Source organism: Leiobunum rupestre, chromosome 11 (genome assembly GCF_980474605.1).
Source record: "Leiobunum rupestre chromosome 11, qqLeiRupe1.1.hap1, whole genome shotgun sequence".
NCBI lineage: Eukaryota > Metazoa > Arthropoda > Arachnida > Opiliones > Sclerosomatidae > Leiobunum > Leiobunum rupestre.
Genome location: NC_143394.1, coordinates 27,938,240 through 27,952,313, shown reverse-complemented (window position 1 = coordinate 27,952,313; position 14,074 = coordinate 27,938,240). Strand labels below are relative to the sequence as shown.

The following is a 14,074-nucleotide window of genomic DNA, read 5'->3' as shown; positions in this document are numbered from 1 at the left end:
TTATATGTAAAGTGCCTGGTTGCCTGCTGACTGTAGCGCCTCTGGCTGTCATACGTTACTAAAATAAATATCGTGGCGCGCGGGCCCGGCTACATTTCTCGTAATGGCCGATAATAGTCAAAAATCAAATCGCCGTTATTACGGTGGTTCAGGTTGTTGCTTTTTAAATTGTCCTAATTCTCAGAGAACAATCGCGAAAGGTATATTTTTTTTCAACTTCCCGAAAGATGAAAAAAGGTGAGTAAAAATATGTTAGAACCATATTTATTTTCATTTCTTAACTTAAGCCTTGGTTGTAGATGTAAAGATTGGTTGGAAAATCTGGAATAAATATGTTTAAGAAAAAATTCTAAGTTTGTAGCGCCCATTTCCAGAAGAACCAGTACCTCACATTAACGCCTAGGTAATAAAATTATTTGATTAATGTTATGTACCCGAAATATATAAATTTCTTTAGGTAGTTAAGTACAGTCAACAACTTATCCGAAGAATATCCTACAGCATATATATTATTCTTCCAGACCTAGATTATTGTGGAATGTCATTCCCAAAAGATTTGATGTAAATGAAGAAGCGGAGGCTAATTTAATTTCACTAGCCAAAAATCATACCTCTACAAGCCCACCCATCAAACTGGCAGGTGGTATGTGCTATAATGCTTAATTAGAAATACATTATAGACTAACATATAGTTGGTGTTCTTAATTTCTTTTGCACAGATTCCACAAATAGTCCACAAGATAAGGCTTATGAAAATAAAACTATAGAAATGCGATCTAGTGGTAACAAAATATTAAATTCTTTAAATATTATCACATAATAATCATTAATGAAAAACACATTCAACAGATAATACAGTATACCTAACCCCAGTGAAATCTAGAAAACCTAAAATTAGCGAAAGACGACGACTTTCTTTAGATAGTGGAAAAATATTATACAGGATATTTGAAAAGTATTTAATATTAGTTTTAGTCAATAATGTAATTAATTATACCAGGTTCAGTCATTAATTTAACGCCAGTGGCCAGGAAAACACGAGCATTGAGGCAGAACCCACTTAGAAAAGACCTAGATTTAATCCAAGAAATTTATTCAAACTAACCCTTATCAATACTAAATTAATTCAAGATAAAAAAAACTGAAAGCTAAACAAAATTGCTCTCCAAAAACCAAAAAAGACTCCGGAGCCAAAAAAATTATGAAACTTAAGCATGTATAAATCATTTTCATATATATTCAATAAAATTAACTAATTTTTAAAACCATCTCTGCATTCTTATATTAAATAAGTTTAAATTTCCCGCGCTTTGCTATGTGATATATCACTTTTGTAACGTATGACGGCCAGGTGGCGTTAGCATCTCCTTCTTTACATAGCTCAAAGGCAGAGTCGTCTCTCCTTATCCTTCCTCCATGGTTAGGTCCTCAACGTGTCCGTCGATAGCACGGCCGTCTCGAGATCTGCTTCGAGCGCGCGAAGCAGATCTCGAGACGGCCGTGTTCGATAGTCTCGACATATTCATTCTCCCTGAGTATAAATAAATACATTCTTGGTATTATTAATTATTTCCAATTTTATAACGCGAGCACGGTGCACCCAACAGCCTAGAAATCGTAGCACTACCAATAGAAAAATCTATGTAGTTCGAATTTAGATCTCAAAACGCAATTATTATACTTTAATAATGGAAATTAATTCGGCGGCGGCGTTTCGGCGTCATCTAAATAATCGGCAGCGGGGGCGTTCGATCGGCGGCACTATCCTCTAGCTGTACCCCCGTTAATCCAAAACGTTCCTACATGCCTGCTCATAACGCCGACTCCTCATATCCAGTATCGATTCATTTAGACGACTGTTAATTTGACCGACTGTTGGTTTTAAGAGAGGAGTTGGTTTATGAGCAATCACGTTATAGTAATGGGTTTTCGAATCAACCTCACTTGGGGCGCGTCAAAAATCTAAGAATTCTTCCCTTGATAGTGAGAATTCTCACTTCTCACGAGTTCTCTTGTCGAGAAGAGTGAAAATGCCTCCGAGCATTCTCACTTGGTCAAAAAGGGCGTGAAATTAATCAAATTATAAATAAAAATGGCTGCTAATGGAAGGGGGGCGTAACTTTTATTGAAAGACCTATAGGCGCTTAAATAAAACATCTTCCCAGAAATTTCCAAGAAGTAATATTTCCGACAGCCAGGACTCATAAGTTATTATTTATATAGTGCTTGTTGAAATATTAGAAAGCTGGAAACATTTCTCGATCATAACATCGGTTATTGCTAAGCCTTAACATGCCAAAAAAGTTACCTTGTTAAAAGGAAACACTTGTTGCATACCATACTGCAAAAGTAATACGTTTAGTTCTAAAGGAATTAGTTTTCATCTTTTTCCGAAAGATAATTTGATACGAAATGAATTAACTCTGTCTCCATGAGAAGCCTTAAAATTGCCCCGTAATATAAAAACATTCCGTATAATTTTAATTATTTATACCATAAGAGGATGATAATAATAATATTATTATTTTCTTATACTTAGTTTTAGTAACATTATATACCTATTTTACCTTAAAATATATATTCGCAAAATTCTCATGAGGGCAAAAACGCGTCTCCAATTGGCTTAAATATGACTTTTTGGCTAGCCATTCTAACCGTTTAACCGACCTACCGTAAATAGTTCCTTCCCAGATGAATTTGGAGAAGGGAGTAAAAACCGAGTATCTTTTATTGAAGCGTCCATAACCCTGTGAGCCCGAGCTCAATTTGTGACCGAGCTCAGGTATTTTAAATAAATATCGTGAGCCTGAGACGAGACTGGTAAGTTTTCACGTTAAAGCCGAGCCCGAGTGGAGGTATTGGGGAACGCATATTGTAATTCGTGAGCCCGAGCTTGAGCCCCTGTTAAAATACAAATTACTTCGAGCTCGACCTTGAACCCATTTCAAAATTCTCATTATTGGGCGCTCGAGCCCAAGCCCGTATTATAAATTAACGTACTAAGAGCTCAACCTTTAGCTCGACATAATATTTGAGCTCGAGCTCGAGACTCAATTTGGTAGTTGTCAAATCGGAGGTGAGCCAGAGCCCGAGACCGATTTGAATACTGTTTTCGTATCTGAGGATGAGCTCAACCTCCTTCAAATTCGCGATATTGTTTAGCCCTAAGCCCACGTTCGAAATTTATTTGGCAAAAAAAAAGCGTTAGAAGCTAGCGCCGTCTGGTTTTTCCGGGCCCAGGGCTGCCTGACCACCTCTGACTGTCTTCAATTTGTGCCAGTGTTGCCGGAATGGAGCTCGAATACACTAATTGGGCTATTTGATAACCAAATTGTGCGATGAAACATCGAGCTCGAGCTTGAGCCTTGTCATGGTTTTAAAATATAGTGAGACCGAGCTCGAGGCCACCATTTTATTTGTAAGTATCTATACACTCTTTTATATCCTTATTTGTGAAAGCTGCCATTTTATTACAGGTCTTGATTTCAAATAGTGCATGCATGGCCGCTTCACGCGGTCAAGTGCACGTGACGTCTCGAGCTGATGAGCACGTGCAGGCGCCCTTGCCTGTACTATTTTAAATTAGGCCCGTAATGAAATGGCCGACTTCGTAAAAGAGTGTATAGTGATTATTATCCTCCTTGGCGGAACCACTCTACGGCCTTTCATTGGCTGCAGGTTCAAAACGAACTGGCGACAAGCTCGGCCGTAGGCGGCAGCATTCTAGTTACCTATGAGATTTCTATGCTCGAGCCCAGCTCTTGGCGTTGACCCATAATATCAAGTACCAGTAAAGTTATACAAAAGCAAGTAAGAAATAGTAGCAATGACCATGTCATGGCGATGGATAAGATAAAAGGTACAGTTAAGAAAAACAAATTTGTTGCTCTTTACAACTATGTACAAGAATGAGTATTACCATCCGTAAAATTTGTCAAGCCGACTCTTAAAGGTAGAAATAGATAATTTATTCTTATTTATTGCCGGGAGGGCATTCCAAGAGTTCACAACTCCCTGTGTGAAGAAAACACGGCGTGAGATACATGAATAACGTTCCTTACTTATCGTAGTCTGAGCTTTCCTACCCTCGTTCCTACCCGTCCAGCGAATGGTAAAGAAAGAATCGCCCAGGACGTCATACAACTCATGAATGATTTTATAGGCCTCAACCAAACCAGTCAAGACGGGCTGGGTTAAATTAGGACCGGTCCAAATTTAGAGGCGCCACTAGTAGCACTCCTGAAGCGGGGGAAAATTTGGACCAGCGTCTGCTATCGTATGCAAGTTGGGCAATTGAACACGCCTGTCTAGTAAGCAAATCGTAGATATAGTCTTTGGTCAGTATACACCAAAAACTATACATACGCTGCGCTTATTAGACAGGTCACAGGAGTCTCCATATAACAAGTTGGCAAGCCAAAATATACCTCTCCTCGGAAGTATGGTCCCTAGTGGTATTAATTTCTCGATACGACCCCCAAAGATATCTCCGCAATGCAGAGTTATTTACGAAAAACGTATTCTCGGTTCAAATCCTGCCCGGTATAAAATTTTAATTTTAATTATATAATTGAGACGAAACAATCGAGTTTAATATATTCAGAATATTATAAATTAAGTAGTTACAACAGCGAGTTAGATTCACTAAAACAATGCACAATTGAATTTAACCCTTTTTACAGTACATGTTTATCAGTTGAATATAATACTAAGCAAATTTTAATGAAAGAAACATCTACAGATGGTATTTGTATTTTTCTCGCTTACGAAATACTTGCCGCATCTTTAACGCTCATTTTATTTCAACTTCCAGTTGACGTTGTGACACATACCGCATGAAAAAGACCAATGCCGTCCAATTTCCAATATCATATAATGACTCGCACACCCAAGAAATCATTGACTGCGTTAGAAATCGTAGATATCCAAATATCCACACCAAATATATTTACAAGAAGCAAAAACCTTACCATCAACAAAGCACAGAGAGCCACTTTACTAACCGCCAGCTCTTAAAGCAATTAACGTTAAATTATCTCCTTTGAATTAACACAACTATATATAGGTCGTTAATAATACCCGTAAATAAATAACAAAAAAAACTAACAAAGTGGACCACCCACAGGGTCTACCCTTTAACCCTCTAATCTCGGCTGACTGCGCTAAAACAAGATTTAACCTTTAAAAAAAAACCAGATTAGGCCTTCATAAATTCATTAATAAAAAAAGACTTTATTACCTATTATGCTTACGATGCCTGTCTTAATTTCAGTGAATCTAAGCAGCTATCGGTGGTTCTGTGGTAGAGCGCTCGACTGCCAAGCCGAATGGTCTGGGTTCGAAACCTGGGTGGCGCATTTGTTTTTAATCAATAGAGAAACGCTAAATTAGAATTTCTTCGATGCAATAATTTCAATTTCAATTCTATTTCAATTAAACCAAAATTTCGTACTCTATTAAATACGCTTCCGATAAAGCTGAAGGTCTAATTTTCAATAAGGCGTAACAAGTGTCGGTGGTTCTGTGGTAGAACGTCCGCCTGTCAATCAGGAGGTCTCGGGTTCAAATCCCGCCCGATGTGATCGCAAATTGATACTAAGACAAATACCGTGTACAACTGGTGGAAACCCTGCCATTGGACGTTGAGAGGTAGCATTACACTCAGCACTCGGTCCGTCCCAAAGTCATTAAGAAGAAGTTGGAGAGAAAACGCCCATATAAACACAACAGACTCAACATGCACAACCATCAGAACACAAACACAACAAATTCAACACTCACAACCTACGTATAAACATTACAAAAACGTAATACACCAAACCGTCACGACGGTGAGCGAAAAAACACCATCCAAACCAAACCGCAAATGCATCCGTTAACGCTCACCGTCACACGGTGGTTTTGCCAACCCTTTGAGAAACTGCGTACGCAGTGATTACACTTTGCACCGAAAATGCGAACGCGTTCGCAGGCCTGATAGACCCACAGACCCACAGACCCACAGACAGACACGCTGGTTGTATAACCCCTCCTAGGGACTCTTTACCCCCTTCTTAAGACATTTTTTAGGAGTCCCGTGATTTTTTTCAGGGTTTTTTGACGCGTAGACTGCAGCTATTTACAAGTGCGGATAATTTAGATGAATCGATCAAAATTTAAACCGCCATTAGCAAAAGAAAATGATTAATAATTCGTATTTTCTAGTTTAGATGGCGCTGCAGTTCTCCACAGAGTCACGTGACTACCATCTTTTCAGCCTCCCCCCCCCGGCATGTTTTATCTAAGAAGATGAAGACTACACACTCTTTCATCCTCTTAGGTTTTATAATGCAAGCCCATTTTATTACTTATAAATTATGAATTCCTTAAAGAATTGTTTGAATAAATTGCAAAAACCGTCCAAAAAATGATAGTGTCAGATGATGTTTTGAACTTTCTAGAAGTTTTTGAAGATATGATAATCAAAGACCAAGATTCAACATTCAAGATTTTATTGAAGACTTGTATATAAAAATACAGCATCTTTGTAACGAGGCGGCTCACCAGATGGGAGCACAGTCGATGAGAAAAATATAGGAGAGGGAATTTCAAATGATACTGTACAAAAAAAGTAATAATAAAAATAATAAAACCAAACATGAACTACAAAATACTGAGAATTACTACAAATAGTACTGAAAACTACTGACAATAAACTGTAGATAAAGTCATATAATAGGAATAACTTTTGTTAAAATTTGCATATTTTAGTCCAGGTACAGTAGCCTAACTTATTTACAACGAATATTGCAGATGCTAGTTTACAATTCTAACAAGGTGTTTACATACAATACTAACCAATTTATAATAATAAAGGAACTGACTAGCAGCAAACACTGTAAATGACCTAGAGTATAATAGAATTAATTTTTGTTTTAAAATATAATTGGAATAGTTTTTGTTTAAATTTTCATATTTCAGAAATGTCCCTTAAACCTTATTCTGAAGTCGCCAGGCATTCTTTGCTGCTTTAAAAGATACTAGGATGTTTTTAACCATAGAGTAATGGCAGTGCTACGTCACACGACGTCACCCATGCTTTTTCCTACTCATAAAAAATTCGCGCCCACAATGGCGGCCATGGCCAAAGCTACAGAGTGCTGCTACTCTATATTTAAATCGTTCACATTAACCTCTTGGAACTCTAAGAGTGATTCAACACTTCTGGAGTGGTTTAAGTCACGCCATAGCTGGGTGTCTTTATGAGTAGCTAGCACTGGGCAAATGATAAGATGTGATAAATGGCTTCGATCGGGGCCTGACATAGGCAGCAATTAGGGGTAGGCCTTGGAGCTGAAATTGGCGGGACCCTGTCAATAATGCTCCTGATCTTGCATCAAATAATAGGCCACTAGCCCAAGAACCATCGTAGAAATATTCCAACTTGGGGGAGGCCTGTGCCCGGTATACAGCCAAACTACGCTTCTTGTTAAAGGGGCTCCAAAGTTCGGTGGCAAAAAAAAAGGAAATTGAGCATGCTTTTCATCCCCCCCCCAACCCCTCACTCGGCCTTGCCAAAGTTGCCAGAGGCGCGCAGAGTCAACCGTAAATTTCGCACTTTACTGACTTTACACACATTTTGCCACTGAACTTTGGAGCCCCTTTAATCTCCTCACTCCACTTAGCTTCTTCAGCCTGACGTACCTCTTTGGTTACAACTGCCGCCCATTGAGCTTCGTTAGTGGTTGTACCTCGCTTACGAGGAGTGTACCCGAGGTGTAAATCACCGATTTTGATGAAACTCGGGGGGTATGTAGACCTTGGGGGTAACATGAATTTTCGCCAAGGGAAAAGTTACGCTGGGTTTCCGTTTTGCTATGGCACCCGAAAATGTTTTTGACAACATAAAATGAAAACATCTACATTTAAAAAAGCATGGGATTTTCTCTGTAAAGTTTTCATTATTTCAACAAGCACCAAATAAACAGTAAATTTCAGATCCTGGCTCTCGGATATATTACTTCTTGGCAATTTCCTTGAAGATGTTTTATTGAAGCGCCCATTCAAACCACTATGGCCTACTAATATTTAAAAATAGGCTGTGTCCGAAACACAGTTGGTGAAGGAAAACACATTATCGAGGGTAGAAATAAGCTTAGACTAAAAATGAATGGTTTTGTATTAGGCCTAAGGGGGCCCCTCTTGAACTCGGGGCCCTGGGCCAGGGCCCAACGGGCCCAATTTGAAAGACGGCACTGCCTGTCTCAGGGAACGAAAAACTTTACCAGGGAGCATATCTGAGGACATATGTAGAAGTCGGCCAAGATATTTCAATTTGCTTACAGCTTCTCTCTCTTCCATTAAGCTCCAACCCATCTCACCTTTAACCGCCACATTATGGGCAAAGAGACCCCAGAAAGGGCCAATCGGCCAACTACACGTTGGGCATATTCTAGGGCATCAAGGGTGGAGATCGTCACCACCTCATTTCCATACGTAATACATTGAATTGCCACTGCTTTCCATAGACTGCGAGATACTAAATAATTGTTATAGGAATGGGTAGCCAGATTTTTCACTGCCCAACGGAGACGCGTTGCCTTTAAAATTAGTTTCTTCTCAAACTGTTCCAGATAGGACTAGATAGTTGGTATTATTGGAGAAAAGAATTCCCAAGTATAAGTATTCTGTGGCCTCCATTAAGACATTACGTTGTAATAAAAACACAGTCGTTTCATCACATGGCAAACTATGTATTACATAGTTTGCATCCCTACGTCATCAATGACGCAGTTCCAAGAATAGATATATGCACCAAGAATAAATATGTAATTTGAGCAAGAATGAACCGTACAATGCCGCCATTTTAGATTTCTTAGTAAAACACGAGGGTTAAGAGTTTCAATCGTCTGTTTACGGATTTTAATTATTTTCATGTGATTAAGAATTTATTTTAACGTTAAAACTGGTTACCTGCCTTGTTAAAAATTGTTCGTGTAGTTAAATTAGAAAGGGAGACCGAAAATTGTCATTTTATTCGATATCGAAGATATTTGTAAAAGGGATCACCACAAAGGCCCAATTTGATAAACTTTGCCAAATTCATTTCGTAGATATTCCGGTTGGCATTTGCTATTTTATTTAAATAACCAGGATTTAAAATATGACCTGGTATTTTTAGGGCCCATAACGATATTACTTAAAGCATAAATCTAATTTTCGTATGTATTGTCGCTTCGATGAGATTACTAACGAAATGGCTACCTATTTAGTAGTTACGCGCGAAATGGTTTCTATGGAGACCATAAGCCCCTCCCGTTAGGTGCAAAATAATTTTGTGAATTTATTTGCCTTTTTTTCAAAATAGAGGTACTGACCATACCATTGAATTGGGAATAGTACCGCTAGAATGACAAAGTCGCTTTCGGGAGTCGTGGTTTCGCAAAACAATTTCTGAAATTTCGAGTCGGCGCACTCAGCCGTCAAATCGATCATTATACAGGTGGCGCCATCTATAACTTTCCAAGTACCTTAGTACTTTTAATTCAGTTGCATAAGATATAGTTCCCACTGCTAACAGCGGATGGCGCCCCCAACAAATGATAGACTCAATTCTAAAAATTTGTTTCGCGGAAGGCAGATTGAAATTGTCATTCTAGCGGTACTACTATTCCCAATTCAATGGACCATACTTCGCCGGTGCTCGACTGCGCTTCTCCGGATGTGGCGGAGCGCTTGGGCTGATGCTCCGACGGGCCGTTTCCTATTCTCCTTGCAGGACTTTCCGGCCCGTTCGTTGGTCTGGGGCTGTCATCTGGGCAGGCCCCAGGAACGCCTACTGTCATTGGCTCGTGTTGATCGGTTTCCGGTTCCCGCGGTATTGTGTCGTTTCGGTGTACGCTCCTCCTCCCTTTGTCCGCTCTGCCAGGTAGAGGGAGATTTGGCTCATTTTGCTTTATTCTGCCCCGGTTCAGCGGTTTCCCGCTTGGAGTTTCGGAACGCTTTTCGGGGAGTTGGCTTACCCCCTTCCTTTGGAAACACCCTGGCCTCTCTATTATCGTTCTACGCTCTTTCGGAAGGTAGCTCCCGCCCGGGATACTTCCACCTGCTGTCGGGATTTTTGAGATCCCTTCAGCGCTTCTAACGTTGGTGCCGTTATTGTCCGTGACGTTTATTTGTTGTGTTGGTGTCTAAGGCTCTAGCCGACACCATATCATGGGACTCTTAAAAAAAATGGACCATACTCATTTAATAAGATTGATAACACAAAAATAATTGGAGTATTTTAATTGTTCAGGGATTTGAGTTACTGAAAAAGTCTGAGAAATATCAGTTAACACAATGCTTTTTAGTCGCGAAGGAAAAAGATTTTAAGTAGTTGGTCCATTACCATCTACAAAATGCCAATTGCAAACATAATGGTGCGATTTTAGAGTTTCCACAGTAATAGCAGAGATCCTGGCAGTTATAGAGATGCGAAACTCCCTATACCCTAAGCAAACCAGTTTTTTTCAAATTTTTGCCGATCGCAGCGACGCCTGTACGTGGGGAGTAATCGCAGAGATCCTAGGATTGTTACCGTTGTTTACAATTTTTGCGTCTCTCGGCTTGAAACGGGCGCTTCCTTCCGGCCGAAGGGCGGCGCTGATGCTTGCATTTTTTTGTCAGGTTTTCGGCGGAGTTTCGCATCTCTATAACTGCCAGGATCTCTGGTAATAGTCTCACCGTTAATAATTTCAACCCATTTTTTGGTTAAACTTAAATGTTTCTTATTACTACCAGCAAATGTAACATAATTACTCATAAGTATGCCACTAGCTCTATTTCTTCACTAACGGTTTGTTTCACAGATATTGCGTCATCCGTACCCTACGTAATATTTCACATCATCGAATCTCAAATGCCGATAATGCCGTCGTATAATTAGCTCTACGTCTGATAAACCGACGGCCATTATTTTAGTAAACAAACCGGTTTGAACAACCAAGGCTTAGGAGCTAAAATGAAGTACAATATAGCATGGATTAAACACTAATCCATGAATATAGTGTCAAGTTCTGTTAATGTAATTTATTTGCAAATTAATGAAGTTCTCGGAGACTCACGTTCTAAAATAAATTTGCATTGTCAAATAAAAGAAGCAGGTTTATTGGAACAAATAGTTGAAATTCAGGTTGAGCTTTTCTGGCGCATCAACAAGGTTGGAGCTTGGATCAAAGATAAAATTTAAACTCGTACCCTAGATTCGAAATCACTCTCTCGCGCGTTGCCGATAGCGTTTACCCACTTCCCGCCGGAACTCAGAAAAAATTCGCTCCCTGGTTTGCGCCTTACCGCAACCGATGGAGCCCGATTTTTCTGAGGTCACGTGCCGGAAAAGGGTAAACGCTTCGTAACAAAACCGTCAATGGGAAAGCTCTCAGTATTCGAATCTAGAGTACGAGATTAAATTATCTTTGCTTGGATTCAAGGTTGGAGTCTTTGCAGATTCTTTTGAGCCTAGGCTTGATATTTGTTTTAATAAAGCTGGTGGAATACAACACTTCGACGACTTGTTCCATTTACGGAAAGCAATCACTTATTGGTCATTTTCCCCAACCTTTTATTTTTCTAAATTACTCATAATTTAACTTCATCCACACAAACCGAGCGAGTTTATAAATTTCAATAAAGCTACATTGGGCCATAGCCGTCCGTAATACAGGCCCAAGGTTGGTAAAATTTGGACTAGAAAAGGTTGCCTCGAAAAGGGGGCTTTGATTTACCCGTCGTCTGATTCTAGGTCTGTTACTCAGCCTTCTACTGTAGTACATGACGTCACTGGTTCGGAAAATGCTAGGCTTCTCAAAGTTACAAGTGACGTCACCTGGTTCGGTCAATAGCATTTATTTTCGTACATGAGACCCCCTTGATACAGGCCATAAAATAGAGATATTCGAGAGGGCGGCATTACGATTTTTTGAAACCCAACAGATGGCGGTAATATGGGGAAAATTATAAGAAGCGGCAATTGACGGATTTTGAAATGACGTTTTAGCGCGGGACACTACCGGTATGTGTCTTGGGCACACAGCCTTCTTTGCGTGCTTTTTTGACCATAACATGTAGAGGTATTTTCACGCGCAAAATGAATTTTAAAAGGCGTCAATTATCAAAGTTAACATTTTGTTTCACCCTAAGCCTTAAAATATCCATGTAATTATGAAAATATAACCAAGTACTTTATCATTTAAAACATTTTTGATTGTGAAAATATCACAAAATACTTTATCAGTTAATATATTTAATTTTAAAAATATTAAACAAGTGAATAGAGTGAGTATTATCACAATATATCACAGCGCATTTTAATTTGTACAAAATTTTAACTAGGGAATGCTTACTACAAATACGCTGAGGTTCGTCTAAGTTCAAGGTAAGTGGTTTATTTTCATTGTCATTAGGAATCTTCTCTAAAATTGTCGGTTCCCATTTCCGTCGAAGTTTTTCATTTTGAGGAAATTTGTGAAACTAAATAAAAGCAGATAATTATTTAATGTCAATTGCATTACACGCGTAACGTTATCATAGAAAGTAAACAAATAAGCCTTAGCTTGATGAATTAAAACGTTTGAAAAATCACACGCGCCACAGTTTAAATCGGTTTAAATGCAACAGTTGGCTAGCAAGCTAATGTCACGCGGATGGTTTTTTCTCCATATTACCGACATCTGGCGGTTATCAAATGCGGAAGCTAAGAGCCAGATTTGAAAAAAAATAATGTTCATTGGGCTGACTAAAATTCCGACGCAAAAAATTCCTTCTCAATTTAGAGGTTTTCCATTGGCTTAAATAAATATGTTACTAGCCAATAGGGTGACTCCCAAAATTACTAGGATGAATAAAAAGGTGCCAATCTAGGCTGTGGCTATTGACACACAAAGTGTGTGGCAATAGCTCAGTAACTATTGACACACACTCGAAGTGTGGCAATAGCGGAATGACTATTGACACACACTTGAGGTGTGGCAATAGTCTCTTAGCTATTGATACACTTTTTGCGTCAATAATAGTAACTTGACTACTACGACATTGTGTGTCATTAGGGAAGAAACTATTGACACACGGTACTTTAAATAATAATTAATTCGTATTTTCGTAGTAAAAAACTAATGGATTTTTGTATTAATTATGCGTCTAAGATTTCAATTAGACGCCAGCTCCCGACCTGATGAGAGGCTAGTCGTTGTATTTTAATGAAATATTTTAATACGTACTATTTTAATTATTTATCTTAGTAACATTTCTTATTGACACACAAATTGGTTTGTGTATTTTTTCTTGACACACATATTGGTTTGTGTATTTTTTCTTTACACCCAAATTGGTTTGTGTAATTCTTATTGACACACAAATTGGTTCGTATATTTTTTACTGGCACACAAATTGGTTTGTGTATTTTTTATTGACACACAAACTGGTTCGTTTATTTTTTCTTGACACACAAATTGGTTTGTGTATTTTTTACGGACACAAATTGGTTTGTGTAATCCTTATTGACACACAAATTGGTTTATGTAATTCTTATTGACACACAAATTGGTTCGTTAATTTTTTCTTTACACCCACTATTGACACACGGTACTTTAAATAATAATTAATTCGTATTTTTTAGTAAAAAACTAATTAATTTTTGAACTAATTATGCGTCTAAGATTTCAATTAGACGCCAGCTCCCGACCTGATGAGAGGCTAGTCGTTGTATTTTAATGAAATATTTTAATACGCACTATTTTAATTATTTATCTTAGTAACATTTCTTATTGACACACAAACTGGTTCGTTTATTTTTTCTTGACACACAAATTGGTTTGTGTATTTTTTATTGACACACAAACTGGTTCGTTTATTTTTTCTTGACACACAAATTGGTTTGTGTATTTTTTATTGACACACAAACTGGTTCGTTTATTTTTTCTTGACACACAAATTGGTTTATGTAATTCTTATTGACACACAAATTGGTTCGTTTATTTTTTCTTGACACACAAATTGGTTTGTGTATTTTTCTTTACACCCAAATTGGTTCGTTTATTTTTTCTTGATACACAAATTG

General features: G+C 38.4%; 1 long non-coding RNA gene across 2 annotated transcripts; it reads left to right on the top strand.

Annotated features, from left to right (window-relative positions):
• The first annotated feature begins 242 nt into the window (after positions 1-242).
• Positions 243-979, top strand: LOC149922131 (uncharacterized). 2 transcript variants are annotated; one of them, XR_016477394.1, is made up of 4 exons: positions 243-403; positions 522-643; positions 720-782; positions 850-979. It is a non-coding gene; the product is annotated as an uncharacterized LOC149922131 (long non-coding RNA). The 2 variants fall into 2 exon arrangements; XR_016477393.1 differs by having other exon boundaries at positions 720-976.
• Positions 980-14,074: the final 13,095 nt, after the last annotated feature.